The following is a 23,299-nucleotide window of genomic DNA, read 5'->3' as shown; positions in this document are numbered from 1 at the left end:
TTAACATGCGTGAGCATCAAACTCTGTCAATGCGCAGCACTAGTCCATCAAAGAAAAAGGAAAGCTCTTTTTTTGGACTAAGCATTGTTCACTGAAAATATTAAGCAGGTATGTAGATCAAAACGGTTTTGTTCATTAAAATAATGTGCTTTTGTTTGGGGAATTGTAGTCAGTTATTCCTCACTAAGATGAGATGCTTTTATTTATGTGTGTTGTGCTTCTATTTCTAAAATACTATATGTTTAATTTTTATAGCAAAACATCCAATATAATTTCAGTAACAGGCACGGTAATATTTTGGAATAAAATGGTTGCAATTTTGAAATATAGTAAATATTTATATTTGAGTGAAAATTCATGACAAGGGGGATAGGCTCATGGGTTTCAATTGACAGACATCTCTTCATGATAATTATCACTACGGCTGGTGCAAGCCCGGGCATGTGAAATTGGAGTAACCTGTCTGGTGATCCTAAAATATATCTGTAAATAGTGTGGTAGCAATGCTGTGTGTGTCTGTACGATCTGCTAAGCTTTCTTGCTTCTGGTCTGCACTTATGACATTTGTTTAACTTTTGCTCTTTTTCACTATGCCACATTTAAAAGTAGACTATGTCATATACAAGCCATAAGACTCTACTGAGAATCTACTTGGAAGAAAAAGGGTAGAAAATGAAAGGAAATGCAATGAAAAAGATACAAAAAACTTAGGGCATGAGTTTAATTTTGGTAATGCAGCGTTACTCTTCGATGCAGAATTACCAATAATTACGCTTGCTTGCATAAATGAGAGTAATCTGTAGGGTAGGAAATTAGCACAGAAACCACAAATTTAGCAAGCGTGAGTGGCTGCTCGTGCTGCTGTTCACGTTGATTTGCATTTAGTACTATTTTCTTAGCTCACAATGCATCTTCATGGTCTATTTTAGAATTGAGGATGCAATTTGCACTGGAAACTAGTGCTAACTGCAAGGAGTGGGTTGATGAAAATCCTTCTTGAAGAGCACATTTAGCAAGTGTGAGTTGCTGTTCATGCTGCTATTCATTAAGATACAAAAGTGGTAGTAGTGTATGACGGATCGCACCTCAGACGCGAAGTTGGAAGCTCACGCCGCCCGGTTGCCGAATTTTCTATGTGGGGCCTATTATAGCCTGAGCCTGAAATCGGATATGGATGTGGTTCTACTAATAGATTTCTAAGGCCACCCATACTTTTCAATATCAGACTCGGAAACCACAGGGACAAGTATATTTTGAAAATTGTCTTTGGGCTAGGAATGAAACTATATGCTCTGAAAAATACAATATGGACGTGGCATCCGAGAGAAAGACACTTCTAGGATATACTTTTATTTGAAACATTTATAAAGCGCGAACGAAGGCCCGAGGGCATCTCGGCGCTAAAGAACTGCTGTGTTTAACCCAGGGAGACAGAAAAATACGAAGGTTAAAAAGGATCAGAGGTTAAAAAGCCAGGTTTTAAGATTTTTTCGAAAGGACCTGAGAGAGGTGCTGGCCTTAATTGAATGTGGAAGTGTATTCCACAATTTCGGTGCAGCTACTAAGAACCGCCTATCACCCCAATTGACAGTTTTGGTTCGGGGGACCGCCAGATCAAAAGAATTGGAGGAGCGCAGCGTTCTAGATGGGCAGTAGGGAATTAAATTTTGAGTGAAGAACACTGGTCCGACATTATGTAAGGCCTTGTATGTCAAACATAGTGCCTTGAACTTTATCCTCTTTTTCACTGGGAGCCAGTGAAGTCGCCTTAAAGTTGGTGAGACCGATTGGTATTTAGTAATTCGCCCTAGGAGCCTTGCAGCGGCATTCTGGATGGCCTGCATTTTAGCTAGCACTCTCTCCTGGGCACCTAGAAACAGGGCGTTACAGTAATCTAGGGTGGAGAGGACCAGGGCGCTTACCAATGTTGTATACGATACAAGCCTTTGGGATTACTTGATAGGTTGATCTCTGGAACCACAGATTGTGACACAGGCCGAAGTCTAGTTTGGGATAAATAAGAAAAACACTGCCACGTGTCATATTATAGTCATATTCTGCTCTATATGAAGAAACAGGATCGGCCGCTGTCATGGGAAATATTAAGATTCATTATTTTTTTTTTAAATCCTCGAGGAAGTCACTGGATGTGACGAAGCATGTGTCGGCTGTTCTCGCACATCTTGATCAAGACTGTATAACTTTGAATCCTCTTTTCAATGTTTCTCCATCTATATGTTCTTTGTAATAGGGGTTCTTTCTGTCTTGACTGAAATTGTGATGTTTCAAAATGTTTTTTTTTAATTAAAAGGAAAGTCTTTTGCATAAAACTACCTCTGTTGTTTTGCCTGTGACATATTGGTGACACAACTTTGTGAAGTCCACATATAAAAGTCATACATGAGATGAGATATTTTGTGTAGAGTGCCGGGGTATTATCATGCAATGCTGCTATTCAGGTTCTGTTCCATGTAGCACTATTTCTTTGCACAACATTCATACTCAAGTCCCTTTTGGATTTGAAGGGGCATTTTTGCACTGAAAACAAACTAGCACTAATTGCAGAATCCCGCTTCTTGCATAATTCTGCATTGCTTGCTGAATTTTAGGTAATCACACCTGATCACACTAAACAGAATTGCGCAAGTTATTCCCACCCCTACCTATTATGTGCCAAAGTGTGCACAGTGCTTGCAGTCAGGTGGACGGGATATACGCTATTTTTGTAACAGAGTAACCTGTTTGCCAAACTCTAAACCAGGCCATAAATTGCTACAGATGGTTTGATAATTGATAGGACATCTGAAATTAAATACCCAAATGTTTGACGCTATCTGCAATATCCATATGCAACTGTTAAGGAAATTGTGCTCCAAAAAGCACTGTTTGCCACATTTTGATTTTGGAAAGAAAGCATACTCCATCCTACCCTCTATGAAGGTGCGGCTTGGCTGCACTTTCAATAGATTACAATATTTTGTCTGGGCCACATCAGATTCTATGGATTTCTTTAAAAGAGAAAATGCAGTAAGTCCACCATTTGTTTGTTTTGTTCTGGGTGAGTATACCCAATAGTAATGTTCTGGGTGAAGATGGGCTCACTTCACTTAACTCACTTTATCGCAGAAATTCATGTACTTACTACTTGCGATGCACTCGTCGAAACTACTCCAGCCACTAAACCCACATGTGAAGAGTGTTGATGCTTACGACTCCATATTTTAGTTCATAGTTCATTTACACAATGAAAAGATCTTAAGAATTAGGTATTTTTAAATATCCATAGAATACTCTCAAACGTCTTCATTTTTGTGCACTTCTGCAATATTAGGACAGCTGTAAGATCTTTTTCAAAAGTGATTAATTATCAGTAATTGGATGCTTCAGTTTTGAAACCCTTGTTAAATGTGAGTGCAAAGTGACTGCCCTTCCTGAACGTGTTTCTGTCACACTGAAATGGGCACTTACTGATCTTCCTCACAAGAGTCATTTATCAAATGTTCTGGAAACCAGCGTGATCAGGTGTATCGCACTCATCTTCATTAAAATAGAATGAAAGCGAGCAGAGTCAAACAGAAACTTCGAAGAACTTGCTCTTACTTTGTAACAAGAAATGGATCATTTTAAACAATTGAACGGGTGTATGGAAAATGGGATACATTGCACATTTCTCCCTGCAGTTCCTTCTTCGCCAACAAACGGCTTATGGTTACATTCTGGAAATGCATTCATATATTCTCGTGGTAATGCCTCACAAATTCAAGTGCACCCGTTTCCACTTGCATATTTAAGATTGCGCAGACCAATTAAAAGATAAAGCACTTTTAGCATCAGTCTAACACGGAGACAGTTGAATTGGGGCCGTTTTCACAGATTACAGAAAAGTGAGCTGAGAATGGGACGTTGTTGCAAAGACTATGCAAATTCTCACAATCCCAGCATTCCTAGTACAACGCTCCATCACTTAACAATCATTTTTGTAGGCTTGGTGCAACTTTCCATCTGTTCTCTTTGGGAACATTTTGAATTCCACAAAGTGGTAAACCCGCAGCTGAAGTTAGACATAAAGTTCAGGTTTACTGCCTTTTACATGTAACGAATTACAGTGTAAGAGCACCGAACTTGAGAAAAAAAGAAAATAAAAGAGAGGGAGGGAGGATGGTTTACAGAACATATTATCAAGAAAGGGCGATACATTATCGCCGCTATTACCGTCTGGAAACTGCCGCTAAAGCGGTGATAATGGGCTTGATAATATGCCATTGTGAGTTCCCATAGAAGCCCAGGTTAACACCAGAACCTGGGCTTCTATGGGAATTCACAAGGGCATATTAGCAAACCCATTATCGACGCTTTAGCGGCAGTTTCCTGCCGATAAAGCGGTGATAATTTTATCGCCGAGTCTTGATAATATGCCCCAAAGTCCCTGGAGTACTCCAATGAGCAGCTGTTATCATAATCATTTTTTTCTCTCTATGTATCCACCATTTAATTGACGCATGTTAATAATTTTGAAAGTAATGCTAATTAAATAATACACATTTATTTTACCCCACTGCATGCAGTTCTTCAAACTATAAAATGAGTTTAACTTGACTAGCACCTCTTATGATATCAGTTGTTTTGCTGAGCATCTTTACTAGGTAGATGAGATGGTTAACTTTATTTTCTAGAAGGTTTCACTATATGACAGGCTGCTGGGCAGGCTTCCCCAGGAATGGGCATTAATCTAATTGGGGTTTAGTGGGAGGCTAGAAAGAATACAGTGTGTGGAGCACTGAAAAAAAGGGGATCAATGGAAGGATTTAAAAATGATGCTTTGATGTTATATCAGTTAGGGAAAACGGTCCTGCCATGAGCAAAAAGGATAATTTTAATATACTGTCTTGCAACCTATCTGGCCTGCATGGTAGATTTATCTGTAAGGTAAAATAGTGCTATTTGAAAGGGGCAAATGCTGATGTAATCTTTATGCTAGCAATAAAACAGTAGGGCATAGTAAATACCAATTTACATTAAGCTAGAACAGCCAGGCACTACCCTCTAAGCATTTAAATGTTACAAAGGGGATTGCTACTCCTTGTGCAGCTAAAGCTACGTGTTCCCTATTAGATATCACTAGTAATCTTCAGGGCAGGTTTACGTCTTGTAATGCATCAATGTAACATTTTTGTGATGGGATCCAATCCAAATGTAGGGATCTCCTAGTGTTTTAGATATTCTGTTGTACCTGATGCCCTTTAATAATCCCATAGTATTGTAAAGAGATTGCAAGGCAGTATTGGACCCACTGACGGGAAAAGGCTACTCGTTGTTTCTGTTGCATTCTGTGGGTTAAATTAACAATACAATCCCTTATGCCAGATCTTAGAGATAATTGGAGCTATTTAAAAAAGGAAAAGTGAAAACGTGCAGGTAATTTTGAGGTAATCCTTAGTCTGGCGTTGACTATATATTAACTCATTTTTCTGGATAGGACTCTTAGGCTTTCACATCTCTGATGCCACTCATGGATTATGCACAAATCAGCTTTTTCTTGAGAAAGAGTTCCATGATTAGTGTGATAAAGAATATGTAATAGGAGTTTGTTGTTAGAGTCCTTAGTTCAGACCACTAGCAAAATGGAATTTAGGGAATCTATATAATTAAAAGAGTAATCATCTTCTTGTTTTTCTACTATACAATGAAGGTATACTTAAGATTTGTCTTGTCAAGTGCCACTTCTTATGAACTATACCATCATACCTTTGAACGGTTGAAACAGGAACTGGTAGAAGTAAGAGCTGCAGTGGTAACTCCTGATTTAACTGACCGCTCTGTCATTGTGACTGGGAAATAAATGCATTTTAATTAAAACAAAATATAAAGAGATATTTCAGAGGTGGATGGCACATATAGAATGGTAGAACAAAAGAAGATTTTAAAAGGAGTGAAAAGAATGGTGCAATCATTACTTGGAAAACAAAAGCAACGGAAACCAGGATTTTCTTTGAAAGATGGCAGACCCAGAATGAGGGGAGAAGACAGTTACCAAGAAGAAGGAAGACACATTTTTAAATATTTCAGGACCCTATGATATTATGATTCAAGTGTTACTGTGGGACACCTTCAGGATAGGCGAGTTATGCTGGGGCTCCTAAAAATATATTAGAATTGAACAGACTATTTTGAGAGAAGAGATTTCTACAACTTTCCGTACTATGAAATTAGGAAAAGCAGTTGAATCTGGTGTACCTCTCACCAAAGTATATATACAATTGGAATAAGTGGACTTAAATAATATTAGTTAGTAAATAAAAGACAATCTCTCTGAATCATATGAGAGGGAAGGCTCAAATAACTTCTGGCTCCTATAGACCAATATCAAAAAGAATGTTTGCTTCAAAAGAAAATCATTGCTCACAGGTTGACATTAATTATGCTTAAGATTATAAATAAGGACCCATGAGGATTCAAAGCAGAGAAATACCTCAGGATGTAATACATGAATTATTAGACACTACTAACCACTGCCATATGTCAGCCTGTAGAAGTTTGTGCAATCAATGCTTCTAAATCTATTGACATGGCAAACTGATCTAATCTTTGGTTTATGGTACAATATTTTGATTTTGGATATAATACAATAAGGATAATTAGGACACAATGCGGTGCCATTTGATTCAGAATCATGCCAAATGAGGTAAAAAATCACCCTTTAGGCAGAAACCCAAATAGTTTATACTGCCCATCCTTGCCTCCCCCCTTTCGCATTTTATTAACATGGTGCTTGACTTTGCTCATCTGTCTTGCTATTGGGTAAACACTAATAAATTGGTGCATTTTGATCTAAAGATCACTTAATGTTAAACAAGTGAGTACTTGGAAGTTATGACTTGTAGTAACCCGATGCTTTGGAGGAGGTCTCCTAGAAAACATCATGGAAGAGTCATACAAATTGTAATTTTTCCTTGTTTGAGTCTATGCTGTTTGATGTAAATGAATCCTGAATCCAAATATAACTTTCTGTAATTACGTGATGAATCACTTTATTTATATTTATTTATTTTGCAATTTTATACAGTATGAACAAGTGCAAAATAGAAATCAGGGTACTTTATATCAGAGACGGTTACCTAGTGCATAGTTTATATATTAACATTTTACATTTTACAGAACAGTACATGCATCCCATTACATTGAAAATTGCAACATATGGCAGAATAAATAATGAGCGAAGGGAAGTGTTTAGTTGAGGTCAATTATATGAGTAAAGAACATTATGAAAAGGAACCAAAGGTTTCATATCCCTATTTATAGACATTTGTGTAGACAGAAAGGTGAGTGTACTTTCACCTAATATGGCGCCCTTGTCTCATGCTGTTTTGCCTGATAACAGACCACTGCAATCAGTTTGATGAAAGGAGAGGTGTAGTCCATTGGAAGCCTCGGCGAGTAAAGAAATTTGCCCTCTGCGGGTTTAGGACTGGTGGATGTTACCCATCCACCAGTTGACACCTAAACCGGGAAACATCCTTTACAACTCAACTTTTACCACGCAGTGCCTTTACGACGCAACTATTACAATGCAAACCAATACAACGCATTGCGCTGGGGGGCGCTCTAGGATAGGGAATAGATTTAATTTACTATCCAACACCTTCCCTACTATCCACGGGGACTGGAGTTGGAATAGTAAATTAAACTATTCACTATCCAGCACCCCTCAACTCTATGCGTTGTAAAGGCATGTGTTGTAAAAGTTGCGATGTAAAGGCATGCGTGGTAAAAGCATGCGTTGTAATGTCATACATCCACCTGAACCAGCTGCTCTCCATTAGTGATGTGAGGAAGAGTGGAGGACAAAAGGAGCAAAGGACCAGTGAAGACATAGGGGGCACCCAGACCTGTTGTGTGCTCTTCTGTAGCTAGAAGAATAAGCTCACTTGTCATTTTGGGATGCCAGTAAATCTGTCCTGGCATCCACCACCATTTGTTTTGCAATGGAAAGCGATTTGGGCAAACTTAGTGGTGTTGCATGCTCCCAATCTTCTGATGGGTTTCTAGTGGTGAAATTCAGCATTCTGTCAGAGGTCCTAGGCATATAACTCACTTGAAGGTGAGATTTGATGTAAGACTGGAAGGGTGTTCACAAAATATTGACTATCAGCAGTCAGCTTTGTGAAGCAGACTGTTGCCTTCCCAAGTACACAATAATCATCCTGAGTCTCCAAGATCAGTTGTGATAAAGGTTGAGGCCAGGGAATTTGGAGTGGAAGCAACAGGAAGCATCGCCAGAGGGGAGCTTCATGCACGAGCTCCTATTTTGGAGGAATATGCAATGACATTGATTAACACATGATAGGTATCATTGTAAGAGGATTCATCATATCGTTTATCTGGTATATAATGAATATATATGTAAGATCAGTCACTTTAAATACAGCTTCTTATAAATTAAAAGCTTTTTCCTCATGTTTCATTACAAGATGAAGAAATAAAAATTTAAAGCACAATCATTAATTTATCATTTTATTTATGTTTTAAAAAACATGTTAGTAAGACTATTTAAACATCAAAAATGCAAAATAATGCCAAGAGGAGGTTTTGTCATAAATTGAAATGGGATTCAAATTGTGTAATTAGATTATGTGTTGAACGTGAGTAATACGTAGTCCGAGTGTTTGGCCCGTGAAGCTCCACCAACAGTTGGACTGCCAAGCCTGTAGTGTGTCCACTGGAATACAATTGTAATCCATGGGGGGAAGGTGGTGCTGCAGCAGTCTCATGAAGGTAGTCTATTAGGTTTATAGGAGAGCCGTAACAGCAGACCGTCATCATGACAGTGCCTGCAGCATGTTCCTGGATGGTGTGGCATGCACCATGTCCTGCATTCTGCATAGTGTAGGAATGGGATGCAATTCCAAAGGGGCACAGCATGTGCCCCCCTGCAAGCACCCCTAGCCCAGAACCTGCAAGGTCCTCCTTACTTCCATGTCTGCCACCCTTTCCATGAAAAGGGTGGTGAAAATGAAAGTAGGAATATGCTCAGCTGGGCCACAGCTGCACAGCCAGAATATTCCTGCACATTTCCAGACCACCAGGGCAGTGGGATCCTTGATCCCGGCAGAGAAGGCAGTCTTGTGGCGGTCCGACCACCATATTCATAAAACAGTGGGTGGATCACCAGTGTGGCGGTGGTCGGATCACCACCACGAGTACAGTGGCCCTTTGGACCCCATACTCATAATAAGAAACTTAGTGTAGGACAGAGTCCCTTCAAAATCCCAGATGAAGATGTTTTACTCTAAATATTAACAAGGGTAAAACCCTCCAACCATTTCAATGATCCCCTGCCTGGCAAGCTTATCCTACAGCTTAGCCCTTCCATACTCACTCTTGGGACCAAGATTGTCATCACATCTCTCTCTCTAGGCAAGTTTCCCAATTGGGTAAAGTTAGGACAGGTCACCCCTATTTTAAAAAAAACAATGCACACGTGTCTGACCTCAACAGCTAATGCCCTAACACGAACACCCTGACTCTAGCAAAGCTTTTAGAGAAGAAATACACCTACAATGTTGCAACCACATTGAACAATTTCAACTTCTTGATCATCATCAATCAGGCTTCAGAACGGGTCATAGAACTGAAACAACTCTAACACACATTGTTTACGATGCCCTGAGAAGGCTATACCAGAACAAACACTGTCTGCTTATTCTGCTTGATCTCTCCTCTGCTTTCGATATGGTCAAACATGACAGTATGATTGACCTTCTTGAGAAGAGTATGGGACTGTCTGGTCTCATCTTAAAATGGTTTGCCTCTATCCTTCATAATAGAGAACAAAGGATCAAGGACAATCAAACCCTATCTAACACCACACCAATCATGTCTGCAGTTCCCCAAGGATCAAGTCTCTCACTCGTCCTATTTAACTTGCTCTTGGAACCTCTTACCAACCATTTGAATCTCTCCAACATTAAGCACCATTTGTATGCTGATGACACACAATTGTGTCTGAAAAGTTCCTCCCTCGTTGACATCAAACTGTTCAGCTGCACCCTACAGAAAACCCAACAATGGCTGACCCACAATCACCTCATGCTTGATACCCTTAAAACTGAATTCCTCCCAATCACCCCTCACAATCACTCTGCCCATATTGAAGAATGGCTCAAGAAACTCACTGCTCTCAACTGCACCCTACACTTGATCAATTCCACTAGATTACTAGGTATAACTTTGGACCAACAACTGAATATGGAAGATCATATCAGTGTGACTACTAGGGGAGCCAACTACCATCAAAACATATTAAGGGAAATCAAACCTTTGTTGCCCCCAGCTGACTTTCAGTTAGCAGTCCAATCCCTGGTTGTGTCCCATTTTGATTATGGGAGCACTGCTCTTATTGGCATGCTGAAAGTACAACTGGCTCTTCAAAGAGCCATATTAAACTCCAGTGCTAGGCTCATCACAGGATCCAGAAGATTCAACCACATTATACCTGACCTCAACCATCTAAAATGGATCCTGTTTGAAGTCATAATCCAGTTGAAGATAGGTTGAAAGACAAACAATGCCCTTCACCACAACACACCAGACTAACTGGTCAAAAGAACTTGAAGTATGTGGAGGTAGTCGCTACTCAAGAAGTTCTACCTCCCTGCTACTGAAGCCACAGAATTTTAAAAAAAGAAAGATGTACAACCACTCTTTGTCCAGTCTAGCTCCTAGAATATGAAACACACTAAATGCCAGAAACTAGGACAAACCCTCCTCTACCTTCTTCATAAAGGAAGTGAAAATTATTCTGATGAATAGATTAATTTAGGGCCTCATTTATGAAAAGTGACGCATCGCTGCGAGAAAACAGCGATGCGTCACTTTTCATTGCGCACTCCTTGCGACACCAATGATGCATCATATTTACAGAATGAAGCATCATGTTGCAAGGACTTACAGATATGTCAGTATTTCCGACATATCTGTAGGCACATAAATGTTTCATTGCTGGAGTGTGTAACCAAAAGTGATACAACTCCGGCAGTGGGTCATTATACATGGGCAAATCCCATGTTAAATGTGCCCTTGTCAGTCTTACGCTTGCCAAGAGGCAGGAAAAAGATATTGACGAATTTGTGTCCTAGAAGTGGCGCAGTGAAATCTCATAAATTTCACCGTGTCACTACTATGACCCTTTCTTGCATTGGAACTCCTCCCTGCATACATTCTACCTGGCACAGGTATAATGTGGCGCAGGGGTTCACAAAGTGACGCATCTACCTAGATGCATCACTTTGTAAATATGAAGCAACATGGTGGATTTTCTACACCGCTGGTGCTTCACAAAAGTGACGCACCGGCGGCGTAAAAGTGATGCAAAACCCCATAAATAAGGCCCTTAGGGCCATATGTATCATGCAAATTCGCAATCCCAAATGCCAAATTCTGCGAATTTCGGCCTTTGCGAATGCAAATTTGCCAAATCGAATGTATGAAGCAAAACTGGTGCAAAATAAGGAATCGCAAAATGTGCGATTCCTTATTTGGCAATTGCATTTAAGGAATCGCAAATTTTGCGATTCCTTAAATGCAATGTATGTAGCAAAACAAATGAGCAAAATGCCCTTAAGGAATCGCAAAGTTGCGAATTTGTTGAAAAATGCAAATTTTTGCATTTTTCAAAGTGCCATGTGATGCACATACCTGCCCTTAGGGGCCTTAGGGGCCTGTATGTGTGCCACATGTGCACCCATGCATATGTCAGGGGTGCGACAGGGTGTCCTTTGGACACCCCTGCACTCTTGAAATTATTCTCAATTTGCGATTAGAAAATTGCGAATCGCAAATTGAGAATAACTTCCCATTCATTCCTATGGGCCTCCTGGCCCATAGAAATGAATGGGAAAGTATTCCTTAATTGCGATTCACAATTTGCTAATCGCAGTTAAGGAATTCTAAGGAATCACAAAAAAAATACGATTTTGTACATACATACCCATTTGCGATTCTCAAATAGCGATTTCAGCGATTTCTTAAAAATCTTTATTTGAGAATCGCAAATGGGTATCTTGATACATATGGCCCTTAGTCTTTAGTCATTCAGCCTGATCTTTATGTGGACTCCTCGGGATCATGGATCATCCAAGCTGTTTTTGATTATATTGCATCTGTATTAATATGTAGCTTTGTTCCCTGCTTTTTCCCTCTTGCATTTTCTCTTATGTACATTACCTATCTGCTACATGTACAGCACTCTGACACCCTCGAGGGTCATGTTTGCGCTATATAAAATGTTGCAAATAAATAAATTAAGTGAAATATTTTTTGGGATTTGGGATCACCCACCTTAATGAATATTAATCCTAGCTAATCAGGGTGAAATCTAAAGTCTGAACCTGAGCTCAGCCCTGGTAGCTATGGTGCAGAGCAGACATGCTTAACTTAGGGCAATGTGTAAAATATTTACGGAGTACCAAAACAGTAATAAAGTCACAGCACCAAACAATAAAAACCCTCCTTATTGCTGATTATTCTGGAGTTGGAAGTCTGAGAGCCTGGATGCCTGGGCTATTCTGCTGTCGTTTTGAAAGAGGCTGGTAAGGGTGCGGTTGCACCACTTTTGTTTACAACCATTAAAAAGATGAACAGATTTAATTCCGAGCCTGTGTTTTAAACGTTGGGTTCGGTTCTTTGCTCTCCATCTCAAAGGAGAGTTCTACCATTGATTACCTGCTTGTTTTTAGGAACTCATTGGTGATCGAGTCCCTCCCTGCTGGAGAGAGGCACGTATGTTGTCTATTGCAGGTTGAAGGGACTCATGCACAGTTGTTTTGTCGAGCACATACTGTGAGGGTGATCCTTTTCCAGTTGGCGAGTATCTTGGTTACTAATGCGGGAAGGGGTAAATCTTGATTACCATTGATATCTATTTTCTGGATTCATCGTCCAGGGAATTATTGACATTAATTGTATTCTATTTGCGAAGCCTTACTTATCGATCTCCGCTACACGTAGGAGGCTCCTACAGTCATTGGGTATACTTGCTGATGAATTCCTTTCTGAACCATGTCTGAGAGCGACAGTTGAGTTATGAAGCAATAACATCTTACTAATTTGTGTCTAGCGACAACATGATTTATTTTGCTTTCTATCACTTTATTAACAGGGAACTGTAGTAGAGCTGAGAATAACTACCTCTTGAAGTCCCTGTGAATCATACCTCAGTTACTCCTGTGTAGGTAGTGGTCAAGTGTACTATTTAATGTTATAGGGAGCTGTTGATCTTAATGTTATTTAGTTAAGGGGAATCCTCAGCAAGTAATAACTGCCCTCTACATATCATTGTCTTTACAGCATATCAATTAATAAGTGGCATCTGAGAACATATTTTGATCACGTATCACATTGCTTATTCAGAAGAGTGTGTGTGTGTGTGTGTTCATGGAGTGCACTGCAGTAAAGTTATTTCCTTTACTTGTGATGTATTTGGGGGCGAGTTTGCCTGGCATCAATATGGCTGCATACTAATCTCTCTCTGCTGTCCCAGCACATAATCCTTTATAATCCTAACATTTCCAGCCATCTAGACTCTGTGATCGCTTGGCTCCTACCATCCTGCTTCTGTATATCCCGAAGATCCAGACCCAGAGAGCCGGTAGCCTTTTGTGCCCAGATGGGCCTATGGGCGCTTCGATCCTGCTGCACTGAGCTGACTGCGGAGATGGCCTGCTGATTGTAGCTGAGAAGGGACCTGAAGATACTGTGCTGCTGCGTGAGGCCGGCCGCTGCTGTTCTGAGGCTCATTTAGGCGCGTTGCAGCATAATAGTGTAGCTGCTACTGCACCGCTCTGGGCTGGTCCTGGCTCCAATCCTTCATCCTGCTGGACCTGTTGGCGGAAGACACTCTGCGGACTGCCGCCCCAACTGCTGCTGTTGGGCATGGTGTGTCCCGAGGCTTCTGCTCCGAAGGTAGGCTGCTGGGCACGGCCGCAGCAGAGCTGACATGAGTTTGATGCCCCGCTTTTCTCTGTGGGGAGATCTGGGGGCAGACACCATGCTCCTGCCCAACAGAGGGACCTGGCCTGGCTGTGTATGCCTCTCCCTGGATGTAAATGTAAATGTGGTGTATTTGTATAGCGTGAACAGTGACCCGGAGGCATCCCGGCGCTTGTACTCCTACCACAAGGGAACCCCTCCTGGCTTTTCCTTGTGGGGTGTCCACTCCTGGGCATCCCATGGTGAAACCAGGCATCCCTTGTGTATCAGGGGGCCTTTGTGGAGACTAAGCAAGCTATTGCCCAGAGTTGCAGCGTGGGACCCATGCTTAGAATCGGCACTGAGGCGAGAATATCCGGTCTGAGGAATTTAAGCCCGAAAACCGCCGAGGCGGGAATCGAACCCTGGTCCCTGGCCAGCGTTCTGCATCAAGGTCTGCCGCTCTAAGCATTGAGCCACACTTCTCCACAAGGATCCTCTCCTTTCTTTGTTGCCCAGGGCCCCCACTGGGCCTACTATAGACACTGCGGCTGCTCCCGCAGGGCAGCGGGATGCCACTGTGCGGTGCCCATTCAGGCTCCTATTGGTTAACTTGTTACTCTGGGGCAGAGTGAATGACCTATTACTCCTTGACCTCTCTCCTTGGTGGGCTATGCATTTGCTTGGGGAGATTTCTGCTTTCAAGTGCTGCAAGAGCATGCTCCATATTAGTGGGGGCCTGAGTGACATCAACATGGGGAAGCCTGAAAAATACCAAACCAAACTGCTATTTGAGCCATGTAAATTTAGCAGGCAATTGGACAAAGATAAAAATGCCTCTGAATCTTGCTCTAAGGTGGATGATTCACCCTCTGACTCTGACATCAAGCAAAACTTAGCGACTATGCAGAGTAGTTTGAATAAAATAGATAGGAAAATCGATTCCCTTCCCTTTCACCTGGATAGGATGAACAAGCGCCTAGACAAGCACACTAAATGCCTAGATATGGTCCAAAGGAGGGTCTCTGAGGTTGAAGACACCTTGAACTCTGCATCACTCTCCTACACTGTATTAGAAAAGCAACTTAAGTGCCTGCCGGCTAAAGCTGAGGACTTGGAAGCCCACTCATGGCCGAACAATATACACATTGTTGGAATCACAGACTCCACCAATATCCCCAGTGTGGAGCTCTTTGTGGAACAATTGTTAACATCAATACTGAGGAGAGACTGTTTTTCCAAAATATTTGTAGTAGAGATGGCATACCTCTCTCTGGCTGCCCGACCAGTGACAGAAATGCCACCTTGCCCAATTACAGCAAGGCTATTGAATTATAGGGCTCAAGATAGTGCGCTCCGAAGAGCCGGGGAACTGCAGGAACTTCCCTACATATGCATAGCTCTCTCCCTATATCCTGATTTTACCCAGCAAGTGCAGGACGCCCAGTGGCTCTTTACACCAGCCAAAAGAAAGCTCTGGGATCTGCAGTTAGAGTACAATATGATGTATCATGCCAAGTTGAGAGTACACACTGATGGAAAGACCCATATAATCACGGATCCTGGGCATGTTCTGCAGTTCCTTAAACACAGGGATGGTGCAAAATCAAAGAATAATCCTGCAGGCCCGCATGTGGGAGAGAGGGGAGACCTGATGACACAGGAGGATTGAGATCTCCTTGACATAAACCTTGGGGGCTCCTGGCCAGGCTTGCTGAGTAGGATCGTGTTAGAATTGGGGGTCTCTGGTTGGCACAGATATACACTTGTGACGAACAGGGACCCTCTCCTCTAGTCAGGGTAAGAGAACTACTCCTTAAAAATAACCCCTGCTCACCCTCTAGGTAGTGTGGGGTGAGCAGACAAGGCTAATCTTCAGGGGGTTAGTTGAATTAACCATTTATGACCACATACAGTAAAATCACAGACCCACCACAAATGGACACCAGGCGTAAGTTTTGTATCAAAAATACGTAGGCTTTATGTAAAAATAGATTTCATATGCAGGCTTATTCACAAGACCATATAACGATGCTACAATGAGGCAACTAGGTTGGTTAAGGCAAATGTTCTTTAGTCTTTGGCAACAAGGTGCACTGGGAATCTTGCGCCCTTTGCGCTGGTGATGCGACCCGGTTCTACGTGTAGACCGGCAGGGAAAACAAACGTTGCGGCTCCTGGATCCGATGAGAACTCGCAATCGAGTTTGCGTGTCACAGTACCTTTTTGTGGTGATTGTTCACAGCGTTCAGGTGCGGCCAAGTGAGGCCAGTGTGCGGCTCACGGGGCGTGGCGTCCGTCAGGCCAACGAGGCGTAATAATTCCGTACGCTGGTGGATGCGGGTGTATCTTCGAGTCGACGGGACTGACTTGATAAAGGTGGGGCTGGTGCGGCACAGGGCTCAGTATTCAGGGTATTGAGAGGCCTTTGAGTGCGCGGCGCGGCCCTGCGAAGGTCAAGGCTACGGACCGGGGCAGCGGCGTACGTTTTCAAAGTACTTAAGACAAAAACGATAAAAATCCACAATATAGTACTTCAAAATCTTCACTTATCAAAATATGCTTTAAAAATAGTTTCTTGTTGTCGATAGCTCTGTCGGGAGCAATCACGGCATCGTGAGTAAACAAATCCAAACAGTTCTGGCTGACCGCGGCGTCACCAGCCAGCTATGGTGTCAGAAAGACCTGCAAATAGTACCCTCTAGGAATGCCGGGCATCGGCGACCTCTTGTTGAGCTTCTGAAAACACGGCGCCCACAGGTGTCTGTTACCGTGGATGGTGTAGGAGTCGTCAGGGCCCTCGAAATCACAAGAGTTGCAGGTCGATCTTCTCTCTGATGGAATCAGGAGCACTGGCGTCAGCAGGCGTCCGGTGCTGAAGTGCAATGTGCAGCGGTGTGGCGTGCGGTGCCCTCAGGTCGCGGTGCGAGAAGCAGCTTGGTGACCGCGTCAGATGGCAGATTTGGTGAGACCATTGTCGCGGAGCAAAATGAAGATGGTGCTCGTCACAGTGCTGGCAGGTCCCGGTGCAAGCAGCGGCATCGTCATTGCTGAAGCACTATCGTCTGTTGACAAACTGGAGTCGATGGCGCTGGCATCGATAGGCCAAGGCTGCAGTGAGGGATGATTGCAGTGCGTCTTGTAACTTTACGAGCTGTGTCTCGAACCGGTGTGAAAGCAGTGGCATCGATTTTGGCATGGATCGTCATTGTTGGGGAGGCCAAGGCGTCATCGTGAAGTGGTGTGAAGTGCAGTGCCCACAGGTCGCAGTACGAGCAGTGGCTCGGTGGCAGCGTCAGCCGGCATCGTCGGTGAGACCCGGGTCACGGTGCGGCATTGCGGCGGTGCCTTCTGTGGTGCCTTCAGGACACAGAGTTTGCAGCGGCGTTGTAGAAGTCATCAGGTTGCTTTTCTCCTGTTGCAGCACAAGACACACAGTCCCCAGTGCTGAGGGCAGAAGAGTTTGAAGTCTTTGCTGTTCCTCAGAACCTGCGTTCAGTCTGGTACTGTCATGCTGACTGTGCAAGTGCACCTAATTGCCAGTCCCTAAACCTCCCTTCAACTTCATATTAGTCACTCCTGTCGTAGGCCCAAGGGCAGGGTTCATTGTAAGCATAAGGTAGGATAAGCCCTGATGTGTGTGGCATGTCCTAATAGTGAATTAGAGCCATTTTAATTTTTTGCTATTTTAAGGTTACCCCCTCTCCTTAGGCCAGAATGGGCTGCTGGAATTATTACACTCTATAATCCTAACAGACTCAGAGAGCATGGTAGAAAATCAAGTTTAGTATGCCTGAACTCAGAATAATACAATACTGGGCTGGGGAGTTCCAGGGGACAGGCTGGGGTGGGTGGGAGGTGTACACCTTGACCCTGAATAGGGCTGTGCTCTGCCACCACAATGCTGGCTATGCCTCCTGGAGAGCGTCTGATGTCCCTGCCCTGCTTTCTGAAAGAAGAAGCCAGAGTATGCAAAACAAAGTGCTCAGGAACTAGACTGGATTAGCCAAAGGTCCCCCTGGCCTGAAAGAACAAAGGATTTTGGATATAATGATAGGAGCCCTGGTCCTAAGAAATCAGATCCTGTTTATGCCAGGAAGAACCTCTGCCCGACGAGAAGGACCTGGGAATGCTGCATGGAGAATTACTGTCTCTGACCTGGGAGACTGGCCTGTGGTGGTTGCCTTGCTGCAAGAAGGAGAGAGAAAAGACTGAAGTGACTTTGCTCTACTTGTGCTTTTTGAAACAATCTCCAAGGGCTTGTGTGTAAGCTTGCCTCCTGAACTGAGCCCCAGGACCTTGGGCTCTTCTCCTGCCTTCCCTAAGAGCTGCTGGACTGCCTGTGTCCGTGTGCTGCTGGAGCCGTCGCTGAGTGGGCCCAGCCAACTCTGCCGTGGAAGCCTGTGCTACTGCTGCCCTGCAACGTGTGCCCCTGCTCATCCACGAGCCTGATCTCGCACCGTATCCCCACTGGGCCACACCGCACCCTGATGCACTTCCCCCACTGCTGAGCTGCACCGCCCCCTTAGCTTCTGGCCGCCACGGACTTCAACATTGCTTCGTCCAGCAAAGTACGAGTCGTACGTTCTAAGCGTACCAACCCGCACCTTGCCGACATCCTCTGAGGCCGCGCCGCATTGAAGGAGCCACCCGGTACGTTGCGTACTGGCCACTGAGTGCCGCACTGCCGCCTCGGGGAATCAGCCTCACAACGAAGGTATGGCTCGAACACCAAAAAATGACACGGGCCCTGCAGAGACACCGCCCACCCGCATTGCATCCCTGTGACCCCCCCCTCTTCTGCCCCACACAGAGACGGCGCCATGAGCCGGAGTCACAGCGTAGAGGGTCCGCCCACTCTCCAAGGCTGTTCCACATCCCGCATGCCGCCCACGAGCCGGACTCTCCCCTAAAGGTACTGTTTCTTCCACTCGCTCCCTCGGTGCGCATGCTTTGAGCCGGAAGGTCCCCCGCACTTGTGCCAGCCTTTAGACTTTGTTTTCTTTGACCCGGGAGAGTCGGATAAAAGTGTGCAACGTGTACAGAATCAGAAGATCTACATTTTTAAGAACATTTGAGTTACTAAGAAGTATTGCGGCCTCATCAGGGCTTAATTTGTGCCGGTGCTTTCCGGTGCTCAGCCCCGGCTCTTTTTTTACAGGGCCGGGGCTATAAAGTTTTCCTTCAATGGGTTGCTGGCCCGATAATTATAGTGGGCTCACATCATAGACCTGCTAGATATTAAAACTCATATTGTGTAATCATTTTCTTCGTGATGACCTTAAACATATTAAGTTATTGTGCATATATAATCACTCTTTTGTCTTAAAATCTTGTAGTAAATCCCAAAACATTTCATCATATTACTGATTCTTATTGTAACTATGTCTAAACTGAGAACAAAGGTCTACAAATTGATAGCCGAAATCACATCACAGATGTACATAAAGTTCTTCACTTTGGTTAAGACCCGTCGGGGTCATCGTCCTGAAATTTAGTATTTGACGTGATTCTCGACATCTTAGAGTTTTTTCTTTATCCCCCCCTAGCAGGTCTATGATGTGAGCCCACTGGAGGGCAAATAATGCGTAACATAAGAGAATTCTAGCCCACTGGAGGGCACAAATGATATTCTTATAAAAATGGGGGACTCGCGATCCCGAGTCAACACGATGAATTAACAATGGAGATATATGATAACACACTGTTTGTAGATAATCAACTGTATGACCTTACCGGCAATGAAAACTAATGTATAACATTTCCGTTCTAATCATTCGTAAAATAGTAGTCAAAATTGTATTAAGAACTACAATTCCCATGTCACTTCAGCTTAATGATAACAGGAAGTGACGTTGCAAAATGTAAACTTGTTTTGGCGGTTCCCTATAGAAATAGGAGGGGCTCAGAAATATCTGTGTATTGACCGTGAGAAAGCTGTGTGTGCACAGCAAAACGCGTCGGTGCTATGTGCTGAAATTCTGGGTGCCAAAAGAGAATAAATCAAGGAAAAAGTAAGGACTTTGTGAGTGCGTATTCAATTCTTCTTTTTTGGAAGAGGTGTGTGCAATATATATATATATATATATATATATATATATTCACAGAAAAAACCATAGGTTATAGACCATATATAGTTAGGAATTTGCATTTACAAAACCTTGAAAATTCACTGAAAAAACCATAGGTTATAGACCATATATAGTTAGGGATTAGCATTTAAAAAACCTTATTTTATTTGCACAAAACCATTGAAATTCCATATATAGTTAGTTGCACTAACTATATATCGCGGACCCGCAATCCACTGCTAATGATGTCACATATTACATCATTCATGACATGGTCAGTGACATCACTGATGACATCACTGATGACATCTCAAATGACATCACTGATGACATCACTGATGACAACACCCAGTGACTGTATGTTTCTGTAAAGTTAAAATATGTCTTACATATTGAAGAATGAGTGGATGTATAAGTGTCTGGATGAAGGATTTAGTAGGTGCATGACTGACTGTATGAGAGAATGATTAAATGTGTCTCACTGAGTGCATGGGTTAGTGATTAAAGTGTCTTAATTTGGCAATCATTATTTATGTTCTTCTGTAAACTGCTGCATGTTTAAATCAGTAGCTATATCAGTAACTATATGGGTTATTGAATGGTTGCCCAAGTATTTGTATGGGAGACTGAGTATGTGTGTGGGTGGCTGGGAGGTGTATAACTCTGTGCATAGATGTGTGAGCAGTTGATTCCCTAGGTGTATGGCTTCAAAAGTGCATGTAGAAACAGCTGTATGGACAGTTGACTGTGTGCATGAGTATATTGGTTAGTGAATGGATATCTCAGTTCTACATGTCAAAGTAAGTACATATGTAAAACACACTCCATGTGAGAGTTGACATATATAAATAACTGAACATAAGACCCAGTGAATGTGAGAGTGGCTGTATGAATCATTGTGAACTTGTATCAAGGATTGTATAAGAGAGTAAATATGTGTTAGTATATGTTTGAATAAGTAAGGTGTGTATAACTGTATAGTTGAGGAAATGGAGGTGTGATTGATTCCTTGCATGACTGACTAGGTGTGTGAGTAACTCCATGGATGTGTGACAGTCTGTGAGTGCCTGTTTACACTGAGTGTATCTAAGGTTATATTAGAGTCTGAAGATGTATTATCACATAAATGATATCATCAGTGATGTAATCAGTAATGTCAAATGAGATGTCAGTGATGTCATCAGTGATGTCATTTGAGATGTCATCAGTGATGTCATCAGTGATGTCATTTGAGATGTCATCAGTGATGTCATCAGTGATGTCACTGACCATGTCATGAATGATGTAATATGTGACATCATTAGCAGTGGATTGCGGGTCCGCGATATATAGTTAGTGCAACTAACTATATATGGAATTTCAATGGTTTTGTGCAAATAAAATAAGGTTTTTTAAATGCTAATCCCTAACTATATATGGTCTATAACCTATGGTTTTTTCAGTGAATTTTCAAGGTTTTGTAAATGCAAATTCCTAACTATATATGGTCTATAACCTATGGTTTTTTCTGTGAATTTCATTGGTTTTTTAAAAGCTAATATCTATAGCTGTAAAATATATTCTTTATTAAGTGACGTATCACGTAGCCCGTGAGACGCCTCATGATGCATCGCATAACCGTGACGTATCGTCTCTGCAGCGCAAACCAAACCCAAAACGTAAGCGCGCCAAAACACTCTTAAAGTTATATATATATTTTTTTAACCTTAATTAGACAAAATCCACACGTGCACATATCACAAACGTTCAAAAAACACAATATGTCGGACTCCCGTTACGCTGCCGGTTAGCTGCCCGGTTAACGTACCAGGAAGCACCTTTACCGCGAAAAATCTCATTTTTATTTTCACCCCCCAGGGAACTTTAATAGCCCCCTCATCAATCCTAGGGGTTCAGGAGGGGTCTGCCTTACCCCTTTCATTCATTTACACCTTTTTTCCACCTCTTGTCTCTCGATCCCACAGAGAGACAAGATGGCGGCCGCTCCAGACTGTTTACAATGATAACAGCCAATCAGCTTCTCCTCAGACTCCCGTTACACTGCCGGTTAGCTGCCCGGTTCGCGTACCAAGACGCGTCTCTACGGCGAAAAAATCGGATTTTATTTTTTTGGGCCCAGCGTGGCTCTATAATATCCCCTCATCAATCCTAGGGGGTCAGAAGGGGTCTACCTTGCCCCTTTCCTTAATTTCCTCCTTTGTTTTGGCCTCCTCTTGTCTCTCGATCCTACCGAGAGACAAGATGGCGGCCGCACCGGACTGTTTAGAATGTTGACAGACACCGGAGAGCCAATCAGCTTTGCTTCGCAAAGTTCCGATAAGCGAAAAGTACGCGAACCGGATCGCTGCCCGGAGCGCTGTTACAGATATATATCTTGATTTAAACGTTAATTTCTCAAAATCCACTGAAGCACATATATTGAGACCTAGCAAAGGCACATCGGGCTAACAGTCCCTACAATTTTGCCAAGTTTCGTGCAAATCCATTCAGCCGTTCGAGCTAAAAGTGAGTCCAACCGCCCTATGGAAAACTCAATGTTAAAAACGCGTTTTGGGACCCCCCTTTTTTCTCAGCCCCCCCTTGACGAAACCCACCCAAATTTCCAGGAGCTGCTCAGAAACAAAATGTGCCATTTTCCTGAAAATTTCAGCCGATTCCGTCCATAAACGCCAAAGTTATTAGACATAGAATTTTCAGAAATCCCATAGGGAAAAAATCCTAACTATATATACCTACTGGCGACCGCCAGTAGGTAATATATATATATATATATATATATATATATATATATATATATATATATATATATATATATATATATATATATATATATATATATATATATATATATATATATATTACCTACTGGCGTGTCGCCAGTAGGTATATATAGTTAGGATTTTTTGTCTATGGAATTTTTGAAAATTCTATGTCTAATAACTTTGGCGTTTGTGGACGGAATCGGCTGAAATTATCAGGAGAATGGCCCATTTTGTTTCTGAGCAGCCCCTGAAAATTTGGGGGGGTTTCGGCAAGGGGGGGCCGAGAAAAAAGGGGGGGTCCCAAAACGCGTTTTCCCCATGTTAATTTCCATAGGGCGGTTGGCCTCACTTTTAGCTCGAACGGCTGAATGGATTTGAACGAAACTTGGCAAAATTGTAGGGACTGTTAGCCCGATGTGCCTTTGCTAGCTCTCAATATATGTGCTCCAGTGGATTTTGAGAAATTAACGTTCAAAACAAGATATATATCTGTAACAGCGC

This window comes from Lissotriton vulgaris, chromosome 5, assembly GCF_964263255.1.
Source record: "Lissotriton vulgaris chromosome 5, aLisVul1.2, whole genome shotgun sequence".
Taxonomy (NCBI): domain Eukaryota; kingdom Metazoa; phylum Chordata; class Amphibia; order Caudata; family Salamandridae; genus Lissotriton; species Lissotriton vulgaris.
The sequence above is the reverse complement of the archived record's forward strand: the minus strand, read 5'-3'. Positions refer to the sequence as shown.